Source organism: Euprymna scolopes, chromosome 20, assembly GCF_053919585.1.
Source record: "Euprymna scolopes isolate OS-2025 chromosome 20, ASM5391958v1, whole genome shotgun sequence".
NCBI classification, from domain to species: domain Eukaryota; kingdom Metazoa; phylum Mollusca; class Cephalopoda; order Sepiida; family Sepiolidae; genus Euprymna; species Euprymna scolopes.
Genome location: NC_136501.1, coordinates 32,279,284 through 32,296,615, shown reverse-complemented (window position 1 = coordinate 32,296,615; position 17,332 = coordinate 32,279,284). Strand labels below are relative to the sequence as shown.

The following is a 17,332-nucleotide window of genomic DNA, read 5'->3' as shown; positions in this document are numbered from 1 at the left end:
AAGTGGTATAATACCAAGATTTGACTGTGTCATTTTCATATCACTAAATGATGTGACGTGTGAGGAAGCTTTATTTTGATAATTGTTCCTCTATTGTTTTTTGTTTTTTTTTTGTTTTTTTTGTTATTGTGTAACAAGGATTTCATGTCACTCAAAATATTGAATTATATGATGGATTTAGTATTAATTTATTTATTGCGAACTGTTATCCTCATCTTTTTGTTGTTGTTTCACAAACGATGAGGATAATAGTCTGCAATAAATAAATGAATAAATAATACTCATCTCAAACATTCCAATTAATTAAATAGGATTTACTATATGTAATACATTTCTTGCTGTGACCATTCAAAATGAAGGATTGTAAATAGAAAATCCAAACCCTCCTCTTCATTAGTCATTTATAATCCAGGACATTGGCTGAAAGGGATTGTCCACTTGAAATGATACATTTTGACTTACCAATGGTCCAACTGTTTGTGATAAGAGTTCCATTGCTTGAAAGAAAAAAAAAGTGGGCCAGCTTTTGACCACACATTCATATAAACAACAAAAGGAAAGGCTGTAATCATAGGACGACGACGACGACGACGGCCATCTTGACTGATTTCTGTTATTTACAGCTATCTTTTTTCATCTTATTTACTTGTCCACTCCCACCGAAAGCCACAGCATGACATAACAATGAATTATATTCATTAATTTATAACCTACCAACAAGTAGGTGGTTTAGTATTAGATTTGAAAATAGTATTCAGAATTATTTCTATACTAGAAATTAAGATGCCATTCTTGTCTTTTAACATCCTTGGCATATCTAAACGAATAAAAGTGAAAGTTGGATCCATCTTTTTACCACCAACGCTCTGATCCCCATCTGGCCTCAATTGATATGAATGGCTCTAGTCTCAAAGAAGCACCATGCTTTAACAAGCGTCTTGGACTGACCTTCACTCCTGACTCGAAATAGAGGACTTATATCGAATCAGTTGCCAAGGTCGTTGGAAAATGGTTGCATCATTCTACTGCTCCAGAAAGTATCTCATTCCTAATGCAATCCTTTAAGAGCCAAATACGTCCTAAAATGGAGTACTGTTGCCACATGTGGAGAGGAACCACTTAAAGCATCCTATCCTGCCTTGACAGAATTCAAAATCTGCTTGGTGATGCCCTCTTCTCCTCTCTGTAACCTCTTTCCCACAAAAGAGACGTTGCAAGCCTGGCTTTGCTCGATCATTATTTTCATGGGAAGTGCTCGTTAAAGCTTCAATTTCTGATCCCCCTATGTGAAACTTTCACAAAATGCACTCCCCTGCCTACAACAATTTCCCCCACTCTCTATCTGTGCCTTAATCTAAAAGCAAGTTTCAGAAACAAATGTTCTTTGCTAGAACTGCTTAACTGTAGAACTCTGTTCCACTAACCTGCTTTCCGGCTGACTACAACATGGTCATCTTCAAGTCTGATGTAATGCAAATTCTTGTTGTGTCGTCACCTTAAGTAGTCAATTTCTACACAATGTCTATCACTGTACACACATTAACCCTTAACCTTGAGTGGTCTTAGGGCCTTGATAAATGGTGACTGCCCCTGTAATTAAAAAAAAAAAAAAAGAAAGACAATAATGTGAAAACGTCCTATTTCAATTGATTATTTTTCTTTTTTTCTTTTACGGTCATATTTAAAATATAAATAAATTTTACTTTTGAATTTTTGAGATGAGGATTGCTAATTCATATTATTTTGATTATTCGGACTACTGTTCTCGTCGTGAGTGTTATTTGCATGTTTTAGTCAACGTTTCGGGTTTATCTTATCAAATTTAGAAATCATTCTGTTGAATTAAAGAATGCACAGAATTTCAATCCATGGGAATAACATGTTCTCGTTCCATCAGCCATGACTGGGTAGAAATCCAAAGTAATTTATAATTGTGTTTTGAATGTCGCCTGCACTGAGGATTGAACCTTCAAACTCCAGAAAACTGTAACTTACAACTGAATTTTACCAAGTACTTTATCCACTATGCTGAGAATCACCTGAAGAAGGTCGGAGGTTACATTGACCGAAACGTTGTGCGAATAACACCAAAGATGAGAAAAACAGTAGTCTGAATAATCCAAATAATATGAATAAATCAGTTTTGAAATTACCAAAATGTTATTTTTTGTTTTACAACAAACTTATGAATGAAATATTTATTATTTTTAGCTTGTAGGGCTATCCAGCGTTGCCCAAGAGAGCGAGTGATACATTTTTCTCAATAGCTACTGATTTTCAACAAGTTGCGATCTATTTCAAAATCTAATATATAAAAGGCAAAGTGTGTGTGTGTGTGTGTGTTTGTATTTCTTACAAAAACTTTCGACACATGCGATCAGTATCATTTTTAAGCTCAATCTTTCAGACGACAAATATTGAAAAATTGGCCAAAAACATTCATTCCTTCACCCTCAACTGGGCAGTTTTGTATAAGGAGGGGTCGTTTTTTTTTTTTTTGCCGACATTTTTGCATGTCATTATCACCGTTGGATTGACTACATTTAATGCTCCTGACTTCCGGTTGCGCGATGGAGACGTCGGCTACGATGTTACTTTTTTTTTTTGTTACAGGTTCGAACCTGCCTGCCTACTACCACTTTTTTTTTTTTTTTTTTTTTTACTCCTCTCTTCACCCAAACTGTCTACGGTTGTTTTGATCCCCCCCCTCGCTACTACCATTTTTTTTTATTCTCCCACCTCCATACACCCAGGCAATGCCAGGTACCCCCATTAGTTTAAATTGAAAAGGCAAATTGATTTTCTTTCCGTTCCTTTCTTTCTGCTCACATTTCAAGAATAATTACCAAGTACTTTATCCGCTATGCTGACTTCCAAGCTCCAATATCTGGTCCCCCCTCACCAATCTTTCACGAAAAACACCCGTCTAGCTGCAATCACTGTCAGTAATTTTCCCCACTCTTTATCTGTGCCTAAATCAAAACGTAGATTCCATGAACAAAGCTTCTTTCTTAGAAGTGTATGCCTGTGGAACTCTCTTCCGTTTGCCTGTTTCCCACCTGACTACAACTTGGATGTCTTCAAGTCCAACATAAACAAATTCCTGATGAATCGCCCCCTTAAGTAAGACACTTTATCAAATCTCCAATACTAACGCTTACTACGATACTATCCCATTGATTACTGTACACACAATAACCCTTACCTCTGACTGGCTTCCGGGCCTTGATAAGTGGTGACCTCCATATGTAAAAAAAAGAAAAAAAAATTTTTTTATCGAAACTAGCTGTGTATATCCAGCATTGCCCAGTTGAAACATATTGCCGGGCAGAGGGATTAGTCACATACTATTTAAGATACACTGAATATCCTAACTCGTTATGATAAGAGATCACGTTGGATTTAGGGAAGCATAAAACCCACCCATCTTGGTCTATGAAAATTAAATGCGAAATAATACTTAAAGGGGAAATAACTCTCATAGCTTACTACTGGTTTTAAACGCAACTGCCGTTAGCTATTAATAATTGAAAATGAATTAAATTATATAAAATAAAAATAAATTAAATCAACTTTAAATGATATTTCTAAATAGAACAATTAAAACGGTTCTGTTACAACAATTATTAACATGGAGAAAATTATTAAAATAGATTTTCTTTAATCTGCAAATGTGATTACTCATTGAATTGAATGTAGATTTCTTTTTGAATAAATAGTATGTATAGAAATTATGCTGGAATAAAAGTGTATATAAGTCTGTTTTCATTATGAAAATTAATTTGTGAAACTGTGTACCTTTTGTATATGTTAATTAAATTGTGAACAGACAAACAAGAATTGCCCGGGTGTTTGGAGTTGTGTGTTGAGCAAAAAAAAAAAAAAAGGTTGTAGTAGGTAGGCAAGCAGGCTTGAACCCGTACCATGAAGGAGGAAAAGAATGGGAAAAAAAAAATGTGATGTCTTTGCTATTGCGCCCATCACCAAACTGGAAGTGACGAAGGTTTAACTTAAGGCTAATCAATCGAAAAGAGGTGATGACTTTCGAAAATATGGGCGAAAAAAGCGACCCCTCCTTGTAGAAAAGTGCCCACTTGAGGATTAAGGAATTAATGTTTTTAGTCAATTTTTGGATATTTGTCGTCCGAAGGGTCAAGCTTAAAAATGATACCGATCTCGTGAAAATCCGTCGCCTCTGTCGAAAGTTTTAGGCAGATATACATACATACATTTAAACAAACAGGGGAGATTTATATTATAGATGTTTACATTTATCCATCCGAATTAAGGAGAAAGATCTTGTTTCGTATTTGCAAGAAAGTTATCAAAGAAATATTTATAATAATTTAATGCTTCAACTATTTAAAGTAGCGATTTTGAGCCGACAAAGCAGTCTCAAATAAAAAAAATAAAATTCCTCTATTCTTTTTCTTTCTTTTTCTAATAATATAAGATCTAAATACGTCCGTAATATGGGGTACTGTTGCCACATCTGAGGGGAGCTGCTTAGAGCATCTTTTCCTGCCTTGACACAATTCCAAAACTGGCTTCAAAACCTAGTAGCTGATGTCCTTTTCTCTTCCTTTCAAACTCTTTCCTACAGAAGAGACTCTACAAGTCTCTCTGCTCTATCGTTATTTTCACAGCAAGTGCTCCACTGCGCTCTAATCTATGCCCTCCCCTGCAATGCGTTCACAGCAAACATTCATGTAGCTATAACCACTGTAAATAATTTCCCCCACGTTTTGTTTCTGTCTAAATCTAAGCACAAATTCCATAAACAAAGTTTCTTTTACAACTTCCTGCCCGTGGAACTCTGTACTGTGGGTCTGCATTCCAACTGACTACAACATCGGCGTTTTCAAGTCCAATGTAAACAAGTTCTTGCTGAGCCTCCCTTAAATAATCACATTCTACCCAAATTTCCACCACCGCTGATCACTACGCTATTGTTTCACTGACCACTCATTAACCCTTATCCTCAAGTAACCTTTGAGCCTTGATAAGTGTTGATTTTCTTGTAATAAAAAAATATGTATACAAATCTACATTTGCAGTCTTTCTGTTTATATATATATATATATATATATATATATATATATATACACACACACACTTTTTTACTGTATTTTATTTTAGACATGTGTAACTTTCAAGTTTGAATTTCATTTGAAATTTTGAACTGTTCTGCTCTGATAACTAAACAAATGTAGACATCGTCTGCAATAAAATATATTTAGACTTGAAACCTGTTTCATTAGCTTTCCTTTTATGTACATGTTTAAAATTCGGTGACATTTAATCCATATTTTGATGAAATTCCTCGATCTAGACATTCGCACTGAAATTCTATTACTTTTCAGACTTTTAAAATGTTAGCAATCATTTTAGAATTTAATATTTTCATAACGACATTCTCTTCTATCAACTGGTTTATATATAGCAACACATAAAATCAACAAAAGCAGGTCAAATCAGATCCAGCGAGACAGAGAGTCTATTATGACATCACACTGTATTCTGACTTTATGAAATCCTTCGACTTTATAATCCTTGTAAAATAATGATTATCAACTAACTTTGCCTACTCGAGACTTGTTCCCTTAGCATCAAAATCTAGTCTAGGCCATTTCTGAAATAGTCTTTTCCCTGTTGACTACAGTATGTTGCTGATTCTAGTTCTAGGGGGTTCACTCTCCCAGGCTTTACTTTCTCTCTTTGACAAGGGGCCAGTTTATTGTTAATCGCCTGAGGTGCCTTTATCGGGGAATGCTGACAGGGCTACCCAGGTATTATTTGCAGGCTAGATTGCTTCTCATTTGAGGCAATGGCTCCCACTTTCTACCCCTAGTGTCACATTTTTTCATCATAGGAGAGAAATACCCCAAAGCCGGTCCACCTGGTTTAAGATGTAGTATCTGTATTTTATTTATTTACTTATTTTTTATAAAAGTAAACTTTGGTAATAGAGATACTCCAAGATTTGACTCCAGCATCCTCAATTGCTTTTCTTTTCTTTTCTTTTTTTTTTTTTTTTTTTTTTTTTTGGAAGTACACCATCCTCTCATTTCACTCCTATTTTTATTTACTCCCACTAACATCTTGCTTCCGTTTAGAAACCGACCTATTTGTTTTCACTTCTAAATAAACTGGAAAACATCTTGACTACCATCAAAAGATGATGATGATCACAAAGTATGTTATTATGGAACCATAACACACTACAGTAATAATAAATGAAAATTGGCTAGTCAGAATCAAAGTTTGATATGTCAGCTTAAATGCTATTCAGGTCCAACTTTTACATGGTGCAATAATAATAATAAATGAAAATTGGCTAATCAGAATCAAAGTTTGATATGTCAGCTTAAATGCTATTCAGGTCCAACTTTTATATGGTACAATAATAATAATAAATGAAAATTGGCTAATCAGAATCAAAGTTTGGTATGTCAGCTTAACTGCTTAGGACCAATTTATAAAATCTCACAAAATAACTTTCTTAGACGATAAAAGTCATTTTAATGGAAATAGAAATTAATGAGTTGCATATACTTTTCTTTGTCTTTTGATTTTTGCTCTGGCTTGTCCATAGTTACATTCCTCAAAGTATTAAACAATAGCCTTACCGCATCATGCATGATTTGTTTTCTGTTTTGTTTTTAATACTGATCCAATTCATGTCTAATAATTTGTTAAGCACTTCTTGCTCACGTCTGGACATGTGCTTATTTCTAATGTCCGCTAGACTTGCACAAACCTGTAAAACTCAGGTGAGAAATTAAAACGATCTTTCAGTGCATTGATCTCTTTTCCTTTCTAGGCACATTCATAAGAGAAAATAGCTCAACGTTTAACTAAACGATGAAAACCAATGAAATATAAAAATCATTACAACCTCTACCTCTTCTTATATCTCTATATGTCTTTCTGTTTCTCTTTCTCTCCCTATCTATCTGTGTGTGTATATATATATATATATATATATATATATTGTTATCTTCATTTCTCTATGGCTTTATCTATCTCTCTCTCTTTGTGTGGGTGTGTGTAACACACACACACACACAGTGTAATTTATATATGAGTGACTTCTTCTCCGGACCATACAGCTATCTTATATTAAGGTTACACATATATTCTGGTCTCTTCTATCCGGGTTACACTGTACATTAACACAGGCTCTAATTTGAAACCAGAGAAATCTCTCTCCTGTCCATTTTTCTGATGTTGGGGTCTCTTATATCCGGGTTACACTAATATATACTAACAGAAGTACCCGTCGTTGACTGGATTCAAAAACAGCCTACAGAAAATGGACTGTGATTGATGAAAGTATGATAGGTTATGAAAAGGAGGAGGTTGTAAAGAGATAGGTTTTGATACTCAAAAATTTTACCCTAAGCCAAATATGATGAAAGTAAAGATAATTTTCACGAAAATATATTTTTTTATATCAACTTTATTTCCATTCGTAGCCAAGAGTGACCAACAAATTGATGTTTCCTTACAAAGAGAAAATGTTATATATACAGTATCGGCCATAATATAAGGAACGAAAAAAAAAAAATTACAATTATTTATGTATATTTAAAAAATTAGTGCATGGATTTTTCTGAAATACTCAGAATAAACAAATAGAACCAATGTGTATAAACTAGTACCAAAAAAAAGTAAATAAAATTACGATTCAATATTGAGAAATATTTTAGTTTTAAATTATATCTGTGGATTTATCCTGGCCAAAAGTTAAGGAACAAAATAGAAACTTTATGTTTTTTTTAATGCAAATGTTTTAAAAAATAAATTCATTCAATATTTAGTGAACATCCCTTTATTCTTTATGACCTCACTGCATCTTCGACCACAAGACTGGATTAGTTTCTTGCAAAATTCAGGATTTATCTTTTCCCACTCTTCCTTCAATAAATCCCACAAATGATTTTGATTTTGGGGATTCCTCGTCTGTGCTCTTTCTCCAATCATTTTCCAAACATTTTCTATCAGATTCAGATCCGGACTCTGCGCTGGCCAGTCCATTACTCTTATTTCTTCTTCCTCGAGGTAACTTATCACTTTTTTAGCTTTATGGCAAGGGGCATTATCTTGCATAAAAATGCTTGGCTGATTAGGTGAAAGGCGTAAGCTCTCAATGACATGTTGTTGAAGGAGCTGCTTATAAGTCTCCGCATTAACCCTACTATAGATTCGAACTAGAGGGCCAACTCCTTCCGAGGATATCATACCCCACACCATTACACTTTCCCCTCCGAATTTAAGTGCCTTTTTAACACATTTGGAGGATAATCGTTCACCTGCTTTACGCCGTACATGCTTCTTTCCATCAGATCCAAACAAATTGAACTTGAATTCATCGCTGAAGTGAACCTTAGCCCATTGTTCATCAGTCCAGACGACATGCTGATGGGCAAACTTCAAACGGCTATTTTTGTTCTTCTTGGAGATCAAGGGTTAAGATACTGGCACCCTGGCATGCAATCCGGCAGCTGCTAACCGACGAGAAACAGTTTTTCTAGATATATTTTTCCCAGTCTATTCATTAAAATCACGAAAAATTGATGTTGCAGATTTGAATCGGTCACTAAGAGCCTGCCTTACCATAATCCTATCTTCTCTTTGAGACGTTTTAGGGGGTCTGCCGGTTTTAGGGGATGCTTCTAATGTATTTTTATTCTTATATCGAGCTATCACACGATGAACAACACTTTTTGATCTTCGAACGATATTAGAAATTGTTGAAATTGATTTCTTTTCTTTGTAATTGTCTAAAATTAATTTTTTTTCTTGGAGAGACAGAGTTTTGCGAGTTGGTGACGCCATTTTTCTTTGTTGTGCTTATCAGCAGTTCCAATATTAAAAACTAGCTATTTTGTGCAAAGTTTAGTCTCTTAAAAATAAATTTTCTATTTCGTTCCTTAACTTTTGGCCAGGATAAATCCACAGATATAATTTAAAACTAAAATATTTCTCAATATTGAATCGTAATTTTTTTTTTTTTGGTACTAGTTTATGCACATTGGTTCTATTTGTTTATTCTGAGTATTTCAGAAAAATCCATGCACTAATTTTTTAAATATACATGAATAATTGTAAATTTTTTTCCGTTCCTTATGTTATGGCTGATACTGCATAATAATATAAATATACAAGAAATAAATGTTACCATAGTCAATAAAAGTTACTTTTATGGTAGAAAAGTTCATTGGTTTGTATTTTTAAGTAGTTTGTAAAAAAAAGTTGTTTTTTTTAATTCACGGACCGGTTTAAAAAAAAATCAAAATGGCAGCGATTTTGAAATGGAGAGCCCCGTTTTCAATTTGAAGGAGGAGCACCTGAGCATTCTGTGTTAACAATTTAAGAGAGTTCCGTCAACGTAAGGAATATTTATAAACATATTTTAATGTTTTTCGTTATTTTGTGCTTGAGGGATATTCAATTATGGCATGTGTAGTTTATATAAAAATTCATTTAAGTAGTTATCACCTCAAATTTCGTTTTAATTTCGGTTCACTGAAATTATTTCAAGTAAAGAGCATTAAAAACTATTTCAAAACAAAAAAAAATATGAACTGAACTTTTATTGATTATGGTAGCATTTATTTCTTGTATATTTATTTTTTTGGGTAGTCGTTTGTTGGCTTTTCTGCTAAACGCTCTTACTAAATAATATTGACGAAATATCGAAAAACAAAGAAACAAAAACAGTTTTGAAAAATAATGAAGCTTTACTTACTTTAGTAAAATAATCTGAAACAGCAAAATGGGATATTAAAAAAGTAAACACGTAATTACTTTAGTTTTTTAAAGCAAAGAATCGATATGAATAAGAAGAAAATGGCGCCTTTTTCAAGCAGAACAGCTTCGTTTCAGTTTTACAGCATTGAACAGTGTAATATTGCGCCGTCGGATTCAGGGTTGTACTATTGTAATGTAAAGAACACGCAGAAACGGTTGTAATCAACTGAATTCCTTCTAGTACACTGACAAAAAAAGCTTAAGCAGATATATAAATAAAATAAAAAGGTTATGTAAATGTTTTTAAAAAGACACATAATTACGTGAGCAGGATTTTTTCCTTCTTTTGACACGATAACAAGTAACGTTCTTATTTTTTATTATTTATCTATTTTTGAAAGTGCCATGTGCAAGTGGAGAAGGAAAAAAAAACAGTTATGCAAAATTTGTGTTGAGAATTGTCTAAAGTTCCGACTTTTTTTTTTTTTAGCTTTCCCTTTAATAAGAACGTGAATTTATGAGGTGAATTTATTCGACACAATATGATTCAACTAAAAAAAAATAAATAAAAGCTAACGTGAATTAAGATTAAAGTTAAGGTGTTATTGTGGACTCTCACCCCTTTAAAAAAAACCTTGTTAAACTTTGTGACATATTTACATTCTATGGAGGTCAGGCACGAACGAACACCCAATAATTTTATTATACCATATTTCTTCAAACTGAAACATAATTATCAAAGTATACTTACACAAATAGATATGAAAAGTCTTTGTTAAAGTTTGTGCCATATTTCCATGGAGTACAGGCGTGAATGCAGACCCTAAAATTTTATTATACAATCCCTATTTAAGTTGAAACATACTTATCAAAGTATTCTTATGTACATCTATATCAAAAACCCTTGTAAACTTTTTTTTTTTTTTTTTCATTATTTTTTTATTTCCATACTTTGGGGGCCAGGCACGAACGCAGACCCCACAATTTTTATGAACCACCGTTCTGCCAGATCAAACATACCCATTCCTGATCCTCGATACATCTATCCTTATATGTAATCAGTTTTTTAAAATAGTCAACCATATAGGAGCCTATTCGTGACCACACACACACACACACACACACACACACACACACACACACACACACGTTCAGCTTTATATTATAGATATATATTAAAGAAAGTATATATATTTACGCCCCTTTGAAAAGTAAGTTTCTTAACAGATGAGCACTATCTGGGAAATAAAAAGTCAGTCATTTACCCTACGTACGAGATCACAACTTCCTGGTCACTTGATCACTATAGATCGTTCTTAATAACGTTTCTGTCTGTATTTGGCTTTATGAATGCTAATTTTCACTTCATTCTTGTTGTGATTGATCATGGCTCTGGGGTTATGTTCCTTGCTAATGGAGTCAGGGATGGCTTCGGTGACTGGATTCAAGTCTCGGGACCAGTGGCAACCATGACTTCCTATACTGATGATTCCGAAAAGATGAAACACTAGTGTCTGTAGGTTTAAAAATAATTATATATATATTAAAGAAATTTATATAAAGATTGATTCACGGAGAAATCGAATTTTAATCACAAAAAGACAAGCTCAATAGTTAGCATTAAATAGAACTCTTAATTATATTATTTCTAAAATTGTTGTATCATTTTATAATAACTTATACCTAAAGCAAGACATTGGATTGACAATTGTTTTTAAAAAATGTCAATAATAAACGGAAAATGTCGATAATTTAACATGAAAACAAATTCTTCTCATCAGATCAGCATTTTGATGAGATGCATCTGTTTTTATGATAAATTGTCTGAATTCTCAATTGTAATTAAATTATTTTACAATTGTAAATCTGATGTCGTGCTTTGTGTGTAAATTATTAAAAAATGATATAATAATACATCTTGATCTATGAGAAATATTGTAAAGGTGGAAGATTTAAAACTCGTTGAGATGCATCTGGCAATTTTAGATCTTCCTTCTTAATATTTTTCTAGTTCCAGTGGACTTATTCTGTCCTTTTAATTTGTAATCTGCGCTAATGAAGAGACTTTATTTCAATAAACATTTGTATCATCTCAGAAATGATCGTATAAACTGGTTGTTAATGTTGAATTCTTTGAGCCTATGTCAAATCTAATTGTCTAAGTCAATGATTTTGAGGTATTGGAATCAGAAGAATTCATGACTATTTTCAAAAATGATTCCTTTAATTATCTTTTTATTTTGTTTTGTTTAAAACAAAATTTGCCACTTCTGGTAGTAATAATAAAACCTAGTAGTAGTAGTAATAATAATAATAATAATGTATTTTTAAAATCTATAGATCACGCTTTGTATGTGTTTTTTACGTTTGAGAATATATATGCACATTCAACATCTGTTTTGACGGTAATAAGGGGGGGGGGAAACAACTCTAATGTAAAATAGATTTATAAAGAATTAGAATTGATAATTGTATTGGAATCTGAAAAAAAAAATTGGAATCGTCCCATCACTAATATATGTATGTGTGTGTATATATATATATATATATATATATATATATATATATATATATATATATATATAGTCTGTTTATTATACAAACATCATTAGTTACATATGTGCATACATGTTTCAGTGAAATCTCAATTCAAAGAGACCACTTCATCAGACCAAAAAAGGGTGATATTGGACTCTCGTTTTAATATTACCCTTTTTTTTTTTGTCTGATGAAGTGGTCTCTTTGAATTGGGATTCCACTGAAACCTGCCGGCACATATGTAACCAATAATGTTTGCATAATAAACAGACTGTATACCATACCAGCTCTATCTTCCATTGAGCACTCTTTAACAATCATGCAGGTTTCATTAGTTTTACGTCTAGGAAACCAATCTATACAACCATATATATATATATATATATATATATATATATATTAAATTTCATTCAGAAAAAACATCAATACAGTTGAGATTTTTTTCCTAATCCTTTATTCGAACAATAAATTTTTGTTCTGAAAATTGATGTTTTTACTGAATGAAATTTAAACAAAAATACTATAAATTCCATTTGCTCTATCAAGTATATTGAGCTATTCTCTTTCTGAGTAGGAGGACTGTCTTATATAATATTACCTTCTAAAAATATTCTGTAAGATTCGATACCACACAATAAATTAATCGGTGTTCCTATTCACCTCAGGATTGTGATGCTTTTTTTTTTTTTTTTTTTGACACTTGTTTTTGCGTAAGTAGTATCATTAAATGAATGGGTTATTTAGTTCACAGATGAGAATAAACAAAGAAACGCAAAGTGAAAAATGGGATTCGTCGAGGATTCAAACCCAGTATCTCTAAAAGATCATGTGTGAGTTTCGGTTTTCACTTTGTGATTTTATTCATTTATTCCCACTAGAATAAACTATATTAACCACCTATTTAATAGTATTACCCATGCAAACATGAATGTCACCAAAAAAACAAAACAAAAGCGGGGTGTGGTGGGGGGAGCGTGACACACACGCATCGTGGCCGTTGATCTTTGGGCGATTATCCTTGTACATATCCCTTTCCCCCTTTTTATACCTTGCCCTTTTCATGGCTTTAGCGCTATATTATTTTTTTTTTGTCACTCTACTGAATTGAATTGTCACATGACTAAACCGACCAATCAGATCCACTTCACATATATATAAAACTACATCTGACACTAATAACCTTTTGCGTCTAGCAAACATTATCTTCACTTAACTCCAAAAGCGTGTCACTGCTAAGTAGTAAGCAATGATCTTTATTATTTTTTGCCTTTTCTAAATATCTATTTATAAATGCTAGTATGATTGCAAGAGTTAGGGAATGGATGGAGTAAGTTCAGGGAACTCTTGTCGGTACTAACCAGCAGAGCGTTACCACTGCCGATCAAGGGAAGAGTCTATCAGTTATGTATATGCAGTGTGATGATTTATTGAAGTGAAACTTGGCCAGTGACTGTTAAGTGCATGAAGAGAAACGATATGAGAATGATACGATAGATGTGTGATATAAGTCTTCTAAACAGGTTTAGATCTGATGACTTCAGAGGAAGATGAAATCTGGACAGCATAGAGAGATGTGTGCAGAACAGGAGACTCTGATGGTATGGCCACATTGAAAGAACAGATGAGAGTTCTTGTAGTGGATGTAGAACACTTCAAGTAGAAGATTCAGTTCACATAAGATAACTAAGGTAAACGTGTGAGGGAGGGATAAATAAAGACTTGTCCAGAGATAAGTTAGTTTGGAAGTTAATTTCTTAAAGCTGTTCGCTGCATGCCAGCATGTAAAACAGACGTTATACTGAACATGATAATGATTCTGCAATCTGAATAATGACTCTCTTATACTAAAACAATTCTTATTAACATGTTTTTTTTTTCTTCTAGACATTGCAGTGGTCTTCTCTTTAAAAAGGTGTTAAATAAAAATAAATTTCAAGTTTAACGATCTTTTCATCTCAACGACAGTATTTAACTTTGTATAAAAAAATATGGAAATAGGTCATGTGACATTTGATTTATCTGTGGCGGTCATTAACATTTACATTGTTTTAAAGCATAGTTGCTTTTGTTTTGTTTTTTGTTTTTTATGAAATGCCATTTGATTCAGAATAAGTATAAATGTCAATTGTATTTATATTAAAACTTATGTTTTTGATCAATACTTTTTAGTTGAAGCAAGAGTAAATTTTTTTTATTTTTTGAAAGATAGAAAAATAAATTGGTGAGTTGTAAATTTTTATAGAAATTCTACAAGTGTAAGCGATGTTTAGTTTCAAAACAGTTTCCGATGGTTCGTTGTTCTATGCAAGTCCTGGGAGGTGACTGGTTTGCAGTAGATAGTTCTCGAGTTGGCACGAAGAAGAAAACATATACGAAATTGCTATAGAAAGGTTTAATATTTATGGAGCAATTCTGGCTTCCGATTGGTTGGTAGCAGGACATGAATTAATTTGATTCGTCAGTTCCTAGCAACATCGTTTATAAATAAAATCTCCCGACTGTGCGAGATCATACTCCATTACAACACTCTTGTGATGGGATGTGTCTCCTAGCGGCTTCGGCTGCAGGGAGACAGGGTAGTACACGTCAAGGATTTGTCACTTGACACTCAGCCTGACAGGTGAGGGGCCGGGAACCGGACCAGTACCTGTTGGACTGAGGTACACCGCCTGGGTAATACCTAGGAGGTCCACCCTCCCAGGCCTTGCCACTGGGCTTTCCGGTGGGGCAAGTTTATTGCTTGCTGCCTGAGGCGCCCTGACCGGGGAATGCCGACGGGGTTACTCAGGCAATTTTTAAAATTGCAGGAGTGCCCCTCTTTTAGGGGAGCCTGCGGGATTCCCACTTTCCAGGCCTTGTGCCACATTTTGCTGATGTGGGCAGCAGTTAAATATTTACCCCATTATAGTCAAAAATGTTGTAACAGAAATTGTATAGCAAAATTATATATACACTAGCAGGGAGACCTGATATTGCCCGAGATCGAATGAGGATCAATGAATGTTTCATCCTCACTTATTTTTATTGTCATCAAGATCGGTGAAATCGCCCATTTATTAAATCAAATCGGTTGATTGCCTATTCTAGTTGGGGGCCCACCGCAATGCACCGGGTGGAAGCTTCACATGCCTCCCCACAGTGACTTAGTCCACAATACATTGTAGGCTACATTGCACTGTAGAGAACCTACTGTTGATTTTGTAAAATTAGTTTTATATAACGGTTTGGAAAGTTTAAAATGCAGAAGTCAAGTATCATGCTCCAATTGTGCTCTAAACAGAAGCATTCATTTCGAATGTCATATCAAAGGACCTACTGTTGAGTTTATATGCCAAGCCTTTCTGCTTGTGTGGTGATAAAGCTTCTCAAATACACTTACGATGTTAGGCTGTATAAGGTGTGAGCTTTGGTCAAAATCGCTTATTCTTTCTTTGGATTTTTTCGATTATCGATACTTATTTTTATTTATTTTTTTTTTTTTACACAGTGATCACCACTTATCAAGGCCCGGAAGCCACTCAGGGATAAGGGTTATTGCAAGTACATTACGTTAGTGAGGAGATTTGCTGAAATGTTTACTTAAGGGGGCGGTTCATTAGGAATTTGTTAACATTGGACTTGAAGACATCCAAGTTGTAGTCCGGAGGGAAGCAGGCAGACGGAACAGAGTTCCACAGGCGTGCAGTTCTAAGAAAGAAGCTTTGTTCATGGAATCTGCGTTTTGATTTAGGCACAGATATAGAGTGGGGGAAATTTGTCACAGTGGATTCAGCTAGACTGGTGTTTTTCGTGAAAGATTGGCGAGGGGGGACCAGAGATTGGAGTTCAGACGAGCATCTGCCATGGAAATAACGATAAAACAAGGACAGGCTCGCAACGTCTCTTCTGTGGGAGAGAGGTTGCAGGGTAGAGAAAAGGGCATCCCCCACTAAGCCACGAAGTCTATTTTGTACTCTGTCAAGGCAGGATAGGCTGTTTTTAGCAGCTCCTGCCCAGATATGGCAACAGTATTCCATCCTTGGACGTACTTGGCTTTTATATAGATAGAGAATTGCATCCGTAGTGAGATATCTTCTGGAGCGGTAGAAGGATCCCACCATCTTTCCAGCGACCTTGGCAACAGACTTGATGTACGTGTTCCATTTCAGATCAGCAGTAAAGGTCAAACCCAGAAGCTTGTCAAAACATGGGGCCTCACCCAGATGAGAGCCATCCATCACAATTGATGCCAGATGGGGATCAGAGCGTTGATGATGTAAGGATAGGAGTTTAGTTTTGGATGCATTAAAGGTAACCAGCCACATCTTCCCCCACTGAACCACGCGCTCGAGATCAGAGGAGAGAGAATCAGAGAGAACTTTGTCATTTACAGCCTTTGATGTGTTGCCATAGATGGTCGTGTCATCAGCATAGATGTCAACGAATGATTTAAGTATGTGTTTAGGGAGGTCATTGATGTAGATGAGGAAGAGAGTTGGGCCCAGGATTGACCCCTGAGGGACTCCAGCATTTATATTGCAGGCCTCCGATTTTTGTCCATCTACCACTACTCTTATGAGCCTATCGGAGAGAAATGATTTAATGATTGAGAAAACATTTCCAGTTATACCGTAGCTGTAAATCTTGTGAAGTAGACCCTTATGCCATACCTTGTCGAAGGCCTTTGATATGTCGAGAGCAATTGCCCTAGAAAGGAAGCCTTTGTCAAGAGATTCACTAATCCTGTGGGATATAACCATCAGCACATCTGCGGTAGATCTTGCAGAGCGGAAACCATATTGTGTGTCACTAAGAAGGTTATTCCTGCTGAGGTGGTTGACTATTTCTCTATTTAATATGGATTCCAGCAACTTACTCATAACACACAGGAGACTTATTGGTCTGTATTGAGAGGGAGATGACTTATCACCTGAATTCTTAAATACAGGGCAAACTGATGAGGTCTTCCAGGGAGTCGGAAAGCACTTCTCCTTAAGGCAGCGCTTAAATAGTTTCGTAAGTATGGGAGCAAGTTCTGGTTGAAGCTTTTTTAACACTA

At 34.6% G+C, this 17,332-nt stretch overlaps 1 protein-coding gene across 4 annotated transcripts in view; it reads left to right on the top strand.

Moving 5' to 3' along the window:
- Window positions 1-17,332, top strand: part of LOC145241384 (uncharacterized) — a 366,249-nt gene that overhangs the window by 53,487 nt on the left and 295,430 nt on the right. The window lies entirely within an intron of this gene.